At 53.4% G+C, this 10,201-nt stretch overlaps 1 long non-coding RNA gene across 1 annotated transcript; it reads right to left on the bottom strand.

The window, feature by feature from the left end:
- Positions 1–445: 445 nt before the first annotated feature.
- On the bottom strand, positions 446–9,816 carry LOC140710571 (uncharacterized). The gene is made up of 2 exons (XR_012091643.1): positions 8,587–9,816; positions 446–5,537 (listed from the first exon to the last, which is right to left on the bottom strand). It is a non-coding gene; the product is annotated as an uncharacterized lncRNA (long non-coding RNA).
- Between the last annotated feature and the right edge of the window lie 385 nt (positions 9,817–10,201).

Raw genomic sequence — 10,201 nt, 5'->3', positions numbered from 1 at the left:
CAGAGTTAATAGCAACAGTCTTCGAGGTTCAGAGTGAGCCCTTCCACGTTATGTTTTATCAACTTATACGTGGTTCGGAGGTAGGAGATGGGACTCAACTCCAGAGGGGCTTGGGCACAAGACCAGATTGAGGACTGGCTGAAATAGACTGGGCCAAAGCAGCTTTCAATCAGGCACACCCACCGGTAGGTGATAGCGATTTACCGTTGCCATGGCAACACCCAGCCGTTACCACCCCTTTTCACAGCAATGACCCAACGATTACTACCCCTTCCCTAGAAGTTTCTGCATGAACTGCCCCTTAATCAGTTCCCTTAATCGCCTACCCTACGTTGGTTCCAGTTTCTTCAATGCATGTGTTTCAGTTTTGCAATCTAAAAAAAAAAAAAAAAGTTTCAACAGGAATATTCATTTACACAAGGAGGTAGGATTCAACAAGGCAACATTCAGTACAGGTTTTTATTATTTACAAAGATCTTAGCAATTAAAAGTGGGTATAGGTGGGGCACAGTGGCTCAGGCCTGTAGTCCCAACACTTTGAGAGGTGGATCATCAGGTCAGGAGTTCAAGATCAGCCTGGCCAAGATGGTGAAACCCCATCTCCACTAAATATACAAAAATTAGCCGGGCGTGGTGGTGGGCGCCTGTAATCCCAGCTACTCGGGAGGCTGAGGCAGGAGAATCGCTTGAACCTGGGAGACGGAGGTTGCAGTGAGCCGAGACCGCGCCATTGCACTCCAGCCTGGGTGACACCAGGCTGGAAAAAAAAAAAAAGGTAGGTATAAATATGGCTGCTACTCTCTGCCCACGGGTAGCCCTGCTCTGCGGGAGCAGTCACGGAGCTGTAACACTGCCACTTCAGTAAAGCTGTTTTCTACCACCTCTGGCTGTCCTTGAAGTATTTCCTGAGCAAAGCCAGGAACACTCACAGGCCAGGCTCCACTTTGGGGCTCGCCTGCCCTGTGTTGGTTCCAGTTTTTTCAATGCATGTGTTTCAGTTTTGCAATCTAAAAAAAAAAAAAGTTTCAACAGAAACATCCATTTACACAAGGAGGTAGGAGTCAACAAGGCAACGGTCAGCACAGGTTTTTGTTATTTACAAGGATCTTAGCAGCTGTCTTATTTGGTCTTCAGAACAACCTGGCAGGTACATAGTGGCCCATTTTGGAGATGGGGATGGAGTACGGATGAGATTTATTTCACTGTCCAACTAAAAAGTAATAAATCTGGCACGAACCTGGGGCTTCCACCTTCCAGATTCAGCAGAGCCCAGAGCTCAGCAGCTGAGCCTCCTAATTACGTGAGCCAGGAACTCTTCCTCCCACCTGGCGGCCTCTCCCCCTCCAGGCTCCTTTCACACCCAGGTCATCACACACCTCTGGCGCCCTGCTTTGGAATTGGAATGACCTCCTACGTAAAGGCAGGGTGGTGATCCATTCACCTCCGAACCCTGAGCACCTGACGCTAAAACCAGGGGCTTAAAAATATACTGAAGGAGCAGAGGGAAGAAACGGGGAGGGAGGAAGGAAGAAAAGAAAGGAGACTGGGGGACAATTGTTGGCATATCAACCAAAGGGAGACTACTGGGCTGGAGAGTCCCAGCAGGGGTACTGTCTTTTCCATGAATCTCTTGTGATTTTGTATTGTAGCTATTTCAGAAGCATCCAGGTTAGTATCAGTAAAACAATTGTCTGTGAACGACACACCCACAAAGCAGCCAAGGTTGAAGATTAGATAAGAGTTCTCTCCGCTGAGAGTGGTGGCTCACACCTGTAATTCCAGCATTTTGGGAGGCCAAGGCAGGCAGATCACCTGAGCTCAGGAGTTTGAGACCACCCTGGCCAACACTGTGAAACCCTGTCTCTAGTAAAAATACAAAAAAATAGCCGGGCATGGCGGGCACCTGTAATCCCAGCTACTCAGCAGGCTGAGGCAGAATTGCTTGAACCAGGGAGGCAGAGGTTGCAGTGAGCCAAGATCATGCCACTGCACTCCAGCCTGGGCGACACAGCAAGACTCCATCTCAAAAAAATAAAAAAAGGAAAAAGAAAAAAAAGAGTTCTCTCTGCCCAGAGCCTGCCACCTGTGTCTTTGTGCAGGGCAGGCTGGGCATGCCGGGGAGTTGTCACCTCTGGGACCAGCCCCCAGGCTGTGATGGGCAGGGCTATTCCCAGCTTTCTTGCCCCTGGGCAGTGCAACTCCAAGGCAGGTTCCACATAGTGGGAGTGAGTCCAGTGACCCACAGTGGTCACCTGCCCCAGAGAAGGCGCCCCTGCTTGGCTTCTTCCCCTCCCTCTCCCCGGTGACCCACAGTGGTCACCTGCCCTGGAGAAGGCGTCCCTGTTTGACTTCCTTCCTCTCCCTCTCTCATTCCTCCACTTTCCTACTGGCACTTCCCGGGATCGTCTCCCAAGTAACCTACTTGCACGCAAAGCTTTATCTCAAGGTTGGCTTTTGGGAACCCAAAGACAAAAAGCCAGGCCCCTCCAGGCCCATGAGGGGCGCTGAAGTTGAGCAAGAAATAGGCCTTTGCTTCAAGCCCCTGGTTGGAGGTTGGCATCACCTGTGGCAGCAGCATGACTTGTGGAGCTGGGGGTTAGGAGCCTCATTCGGAGGTGAAGGCATCATGGCCCAGGGAGGCAGAATAGGTCGCCTGAGGCCACAGGCCGGGAAATGGCAGGCTGGGATGGCCCTCGGAGCTGTCTCACTCTGGAGCACAAGCTCTTAACCACCTACTCCACTGCAGCAAGGAGGGAGGGAGGGAGAAGGACAGAACACGGAGGGAGAAAGGGGACCTCCCCCAACCTTAAAGGCTCCCTGCAGCTTGTGCCTCACAGCAGGGACCAGGCCGTGGCCTGTGGTGGGGGCTCTGGCTGCACCATGAGCCAGCCAAGGGCACACTAAGCCTGCCCAGCCCCTCCGTGTCCTAGGGCCTCTGCTTGCCTTCATTTCTTGCCCCTGCCGTCCGTCAGAGCTGGGGACACAGCCCTCACCTTGGCAGGGTCTAGGAGAAATGGTGATGCTCAGAGTCTCCCAGCACAGCAGCACCCCCTTCTCAGGTGTCTCAGGAGAAAGCGGGCTGCCCTCTGCATGCAGGCACCCCGCTGAGGATGGCCTTGGCACCCCCTCCTCAGGGGACGTTCCTGGGGACGGGGCTCTGTCTGTGGGGGGTCGGGAGGGAGGTGGAGGCCTGGATCTTTGCTCGGACACTCCCTTGGGTGAGTTGAAGGAGCCCCGCCACTGGCTTGGGGTTTGCTTTCCAGAGGCTGTGGTTTCCCTGGCAGCTCAGCACAGGCCCTGGAAATTCACAACGTGGCTTTGGGTTTGTTTTTTTTTTTTTTTTTTTTTCCAGAATCTCGCATAGCTTGAGAGAGAGAAATGACAGAGAGAGAGAGAAAAAAAAAGAGGAGACAGCAGGGAGAGAGAGACACACCTTCTGAAGACCTCTACGGTCCTATTCACTCCTTGCTCCAAGCCTGGGGGGCTCAGGGAGGCTGCAGAGGCTCCCGCTCCGCCTGTGTGCCCAGCAGGAGGCCCTGTCCACAACTGGACAGCATGAGGGCAGGGGCTGGACGAGCCGGCCATGGCTGGCAGGCCTCATTCCTCTGAGCTCTTTCTCTCGGCGCGTGGACCAGAGCCTGAAGTGCACTCAAGACTCTCCAGTCTGAATTTCCATTGTGGTTGCTTTCCAGTGGCCCCAGGGACTGTGAGGTCCTCCAAGGCGGGCAGGGCCTCCCGGTGCCCACCGTGCCTGGTGCGGGCGAGTGAGGAACAGAGCTGAGCTGGGAGCCACGCACCCTTGCTCCAGGCCCCAGCTCTTCCCTGGCCTGGCCATTCCAGGCTCGGCTCCCGCCCCACTCACTCCCCACTCTGCCAGGAGGAATCTGCAGGGCCTGGGACCGTGGCCTACAGGGAGCAGTGGGACGACCCAGGGCCTTTCCTGAAGGAGACCTGACTCATAAGGATGGTGGGAGCAGCCTTCTGCCATGTGAAAGGCCACCGTGTTGAGGAGAATGGCCACCACATGAAAAGCCACCACGGTGAGGAGAATGGCCAGGGAGGGCCCATCACTGACAGGTGGACCCTATGGAGCCAGAATTCAGTTCAGTCCAAAGAAAAACTTTCTGACAGGCCCGAGCCTCCAAGCCTGGGCAGATGGAGAGTTCCCCGTCACTGGAGGTATGCAAGCAAGGGTGCCCACCCACAGAGTGTTTAATGGGGGTAATGAAAACAGGGTTGGAGGCCTAAATCAGGTCGTGTGTGTCACATGCTTTGCCCAGGGTGGGTAGAGTGGCAGGTGCTGTCCTTTGCCTCCCCAGTAGCCACCACCCATCCTGCTTTCCAAACCCCAAACTGTCAGGAAACCCCCAGAGATTTCCACATCGCAAGGAAGGTAAGGTCCACCCCCAGTGAAAGGGGGTGAATCCTGATTGGTCCACATCAGCCCTGGTAACTGCTCATCGTCCATGATTGGTCAAAAGGCAGGCATATGACCCAGTTGTAACCAGTGAGGTATAAGGGAAATCTGCTGGGAGGAGCTTTCCCTCCTGAAGGCAAAAGCAAAGACCTCAAGAGGAAAACGGCCTTTTCCTGTCCTCCATCTTCCTGCCTGGGACGTGGATGTGATGTCCGGAGACACAGCAGCCTCAGCCCTGGTGGCATGATGGAGCAGCCCAACCCTCCAGACTTTGTGTTGCGGGAGAAACAAGAATTCCTGTGGGTTCAAACCTAACAGGCAGGTTTTCTGTTACTTGCAGCTAAAGTCATTTTCTACGTTACCTACAAATGGTCAGCTCAGACCCAGTGACTATAACCACCCCCACCCCTGTGCACCCAGAAGCCAGAACCACAAGGAGGGGGCTCTATATACACAGCCTGTTTTCCTGTCCCACGTCTTCATTCTTCCCTCTTTCCTCCTCCCAGGCCTCTCTGACTTCCCACAGCTACCCAATGCCTGTACCCAGCCTCCCTCCTGTTCCCAGAGCTCCCACTCATCCCTCAGACCTGAGGCAGATTTCAGGAGCTGCACACCAGGTCCACACCCCAACCACATCAAGGGGGAGCAGTGTTTCTGCAGACCCCACACAATTCATCCTACAGTCCCCAAAATGTGGTGGGCACGCCATTTGCTTACAACAGGGACAAGGGTGCAGGAGGGGCAACCACCCCGCTGATGGATCACCACACACGCTCTGGACGCCAGGCTTCCTCTGTCCCTCAGCATCTTCCCCAAGGCGGCCGGGAGCCATCTGTGGGGCTGGGCAGGACCTCGGCTCTGCAAACGGCTGATCCCAGTGTGTGCTTCTTGCTTCGCTGACTTCCTCTCGGTGCTGAAAGGTGCAGCCTTGACTGTGCTCTGATAATATTTTGATTTATAAAATGTGCCTGGGTTATAAACCCTCAGAAACTGCTGACCTTCAGAGTGTGAAGGCTAAGTGATAGCACAACTCAAACCATCACCACTGCAATTTTCCTCTCCGTTACTGAAGCAAAACACCCGACTTGCGCTGCATCCTGGGAGCTAATCAGCTGCAGCCCTGGGAGGAAGAGGGAAGATGAGCTTTCTGAAGAAGACCCCAGCTTTACCCCACGTCCTCTGCCAGGGGGACGGCAACTTCACATGACTGCACTTTATTCTTGGTCTCTTTCTCCCACAGAACCACACGATTCTGCAGATGAGGAAACTGAGGCTCAGAGCAAATAAGCAATCTCTCCAAGGTCACACAGTTAAGTAGAGCCTGTTTCAAGTAAAGCAACCAAGCCAGCCTTCTCCTTGCCATCTGTATTGCCTGCCCCAGGCTCAGGAAGTTGCCAAATTTAGGAGCTGGAAGCGCAACAGGAGTCTAGCACAAGACTGCATGCTCACCCTGAGAACCTGGGACCAGAGGAGCCACGCTGGCATCAAATCCCTAAGGCCTCCTGTGGAAGATGGTGGAGGGGACTTGGGGCAACCAAAAAACCCTCAAGAGACCAGGACTTAGACATTCAAAGAAAGGGAAGGGCAGAAGTGAAAGAAGGGTAGGATGACTCCGCTAAATGAAATGTAAACCTGAGACTGGAGAGAGCACATTCCCACAGAGACTTGCCAACAAAATGTGCTGAACTCAAGCAGCCTTCCATCCATCCATATAACCATGCATCCATGCATCCTTCCATCCCTCCATCCCTCCATCCACCATTCCTCAGTCCATTCTTCCATCCATCCATCCTTCCATCCACCCACTCACCAACCCATCCGTCATCCATCCATCCACTCATCCATTTACTCATCCATCATCCATGCATTTATCCATCCAATATCCCCCATCCCTCCATCCATTCAGCCACTCTCCATCTAAACATTCATCCATCCATCCATCCTTCCATCCACCCACTCACCAACCCATTCATCCATCATTCATCATCCATCCATCCACTCATCCATCCACTCATTCATCATCCATGCATTTATCCATCCAATATCCCTCCATCCCTCCATCCATCCATCCACCATCCATCTAAACATTCCTTCATCCATCCATCCTTCCATCTACCCACCAATCAACTCACCCACCCATCATCCATCTGTCTCCCATCCATCTCTCCATTCCTCATCCATCCATTCTTCCATCCGCCCACCCACCAACCCACCTATCCATCATTCACCCATCCATTCACTCATCCATCATCCATGCATCTATCCACCCAATATCCACCCCTCCCTCCATCTATCCATCCACTCACCATCCACCTATCCATCCACCCACCCAACAACCCACCCATCCATCACCCATCTATCCTCCATCCATCCATTAATCCATCATCTATCCATGTATCCATCTATCCATCCAATATCCATCCATCCCTCTGTACTTTTGTCTGTCCATCCTCTCAACAAGCATTTACTTATTCTGTGTTGGGCACCACCCTCAAGAAAGTCAGTCCAACAAAACAGAAGCACAGAAACAACCTTGGTAAAAGTTAATAGGGCTGTGACAGAAAGAAGCACTGAGGTCTAAGGAGACCCAGGAGGCACCCAGCCCACACAAGGATTGTCTAGGAAGGCTTCCTGGAGTGGGTAGCACCAGATCCAAATCTCAGAGGATGAATATGGCACCCAAGCAAAAGAAAATGGGCATTTCACACCAAGAGGAAAAACAGGGCACTGCAAAACTGCTTGTTGTGTTCGAGGGACTAAAGGTGGGTCCATGTGGGCTGCAGGGAAGGGCATCTGTGCAGGGGTGGGGAGAGAGAGGGTTGAAGAAAAGGGCTGTGATGGGGAGTTAAGCTCCCCTTTGAGAATCTTGATGTAGAACTGAAATCTGGGGAAAACGTGGTCCCCAACTTTGGGGAGATAAGCACCAGGGGCAACCAGTGTGGCCCTTAGTGAAGAAGACCAGAGAGAGGAGCTTAGAGCCACAGCCACCAAAGATGCGGGAGAGGCATGAAGGCCGCCCACCCCTAGCTGGGAAGAAAGAGCAGGGCTTGTGCTTCTAGCCACGGCCAGGTGAGGGCTGGAACTCCAAGACCCCCATCATCAGTGTCTCCTTACCCCACCACTGGAGGTCCCAACCAAGGACAAACCAAGACTTGGATGTGTTTCACTGAGTCAGCCCCATCTTTTTAAAAACGTTAATCTGAATGTCTTTAGTCAGGGGCGAAATCAGAAATCGTTAATAACTGCAACAGCCCAGCACCAACCGATCAGAGTGGACTTGAGCCTTGATACTGGAGCAGGTTCCAGAAGGCCCTGCTGGCGAGGGGCTGGCCCTTTAGCTGCTGAGTCCAGAGGGGTTCCCAGGGGTCCAGGGCAGCAGAAGTGCAATCAGAGGCTAAGGGCCACAGCTTCTGACCACCCAGTGCAGAAGCATTTGATCATCTTGACAGCTGGTGTGGCCATGTCAGTGCATGCAGGTCGTGTATCAGTCCTGCCTTTGAACGGGGTCTGCAGGCTCCACCCAGTCGGCCACAGTCCCCATGACGCCCTGTCGTCTTACACCTGGCAGATGACGTGTTTGGGTTCTTAATACTCCATCTTACAGAGCCCAGAGAAGCCACATCAGTGGCCAATGCCCCCTAGACCACAAGCTGCAGGGTCCAGATAAAAGGACGGCTGACACCAGCAACACGTGTCCTTGGCACAAACTACAGGCAGCCTCTCAGTGTGTGCACGTTCCTGGAACAGGTGTCCACATCTTCAGCCCAGTACGGTGCCCTTTCAGGGGCAATACTGACAACCGTGCCCACTATCACTGAGTGTGCACTATGAGCCCCTTGCAGGGCTGTAGCTCCCTGAACCCACGCAATGTCCTGGGGGCCTGTGGTGTCCCCCATTGTGTTTAGGTGAGGAAGTGGAGGCTAAGAGGTGTGGGGAAGTGAGCTGCCCCTGGCCACACAGCCCAGTGGGGGTTAAAACCTGGGTCCATCAAACTCCAACACTGGTGCCCTTGCCCCCTGCCCCAGACATCCCCAGAGAAGTCTTCAGGTAACAGAGCCCGAGGTGCAACCTGTGACAGCAGCGAGGGGCCAAGAAGCCACTAGGGTCACCAGCCATGCAGAGCGAAGAAGCAGGATAGATGGGGAAGTCCCAGGTGACATCACACTCACCTGCTCCTCTCAGAAGTGATTCGGCCGCTACGATGACCCTGGAGCTCGGCTTGCCAGCTCGGTGGATTCTCCCACAGCCCAGAGGGAAGCCTGGTGAGCCCCATCTCCTAGGCGGAATATAGGCCCAAGTCACATGGCAGAAGGTGGTGGAAGCAGGGCTGGGACCACAATATGCCCCCATGGCTCTTCCTCATCCCCTCCACATCACCTCCACACTGCCCTCATGTCACCTCCTCGGCATCTGCACGTCGTCCCCTCCACATCCCCTATCCAATGCCTTCATGTCACCTCCACGTCACCTCCACAGCATCACAGTGACATCCCCTCGCCTCCATGACACTGTCACATCACCTGTACGTCACCACCACGGTATCTCCACATCCCCTCCACAGCAGCTCCGCGTGCCTCCCCCTCACCTCCGTAACACCTCCACACCGCCTGAGCTTTACTCCACAGCAGCTCCGCGTGCCTCCTCCTCACCTCTGTAACACCTCCACACCGCCTGAGCTTTACTCCACAGCGCCTCCACGTTGTCATCAATATTGCCCTCTCTGGCTTATATCTTCTTTCCATCTTTTTTTCGTTTCGTATTTAATAATTCTTTTTTTTTTTTTTTTGACACAGAATCTCACTCTCTTGCCCAGGCTGGAGTGCAATGGCACAATCTTGGCTCACTGCAACCTCCACCTCCTGGGTTCAAGCAATTCTCCTGCCTTAGCCTCCTAGTAGCTAGGACTACAGGCGTGCACCACCACGCCCAGCTACTTTCTGTATTTTTAGTAGAGATGGGGTTTCACCATGTTGGCCAGGCTGGTCTCAAACTCCTGACCTCAGGTGAAGAGTTTGGCCTAACTCGCCTTGGCCTAGTAATTCTTTCTATTTTTCTGACTTCATTTTTTCTGATCGCACTAAGTCCCCCAAATATCATCGTCACCCCTTGGACTTTTAGCTCCTCCCTTGCGGGGATTCCTCGGTGCCTTTGTTCATGTCATTGCCTCACCAAAGGGCTCAGGGCCCAAGAGGGCATGGGGCCTCCACCAAGAAATGATATTAATAATTAGATAATTGATCATTAATCATTGTGCTCCATAATAGACAACGCATAACGCATATTTGCCGTGGCAACAGGAACATCACCCAGACCTGGCAGAACAGCCAGAGGAGGCTGAAAGTGCAGGGCTAGCCCTGCCGATGTCTCAGGGAACGGGCAGGTGGACGTGGCTCTGCACTTGGTGAGCAGGGGAAGGGGGCAAGAATCCCCAACTCTACTCTCCCCATGGGAAAGTTCACTTCCTGTCTATGGCTCTTTTTTTTTTTTAAAATCAATTAATAAGCGAGCCTTCTTAGCACTTTGGGAGGCTGAGACGGGTGGATCACGAGGTCAGGAGATCGAGACCACCCTGGCTAACACGGTGAAACCACGTCTCTACTAAAAAATACAAAAAACCAGCCAGGCGAGGTGGCGGCGCCTGTAGTCACAGCTACTCGGGAGGCTGAGGCAGGAGAATGGCATGAACCTGGGAGGCGGAGCTTGCAGTGAGCTGAGATCCGGCCACTGCACTCCAGCCTGTGCGACAAAGTGAGACTCCGTCTCAAAAAAAAAAAAAAAAAAATT

Source organism: Chlorocebus sabaeus, chromosome 27, assembly GCF_047675955.1.
Source record: "Chlorocebus sabaeus isolate Y175 chromosome 27, mChlSab1.0.hap1, whole genome shotgun sequence".
In the NCBI taxonomy this organism is placed as follows: Eukaryota; Metazoa; Chordata; class Mammalia; order Primates; family Cercopithecidae; genus Chlorocebus; species Chlorocebus sabaeus.
The sequence above is the reverse complement of the archived record's forward strand: the minus strand, read 5'-3'. Positions and strand labels throughout refer to the sequence as shown.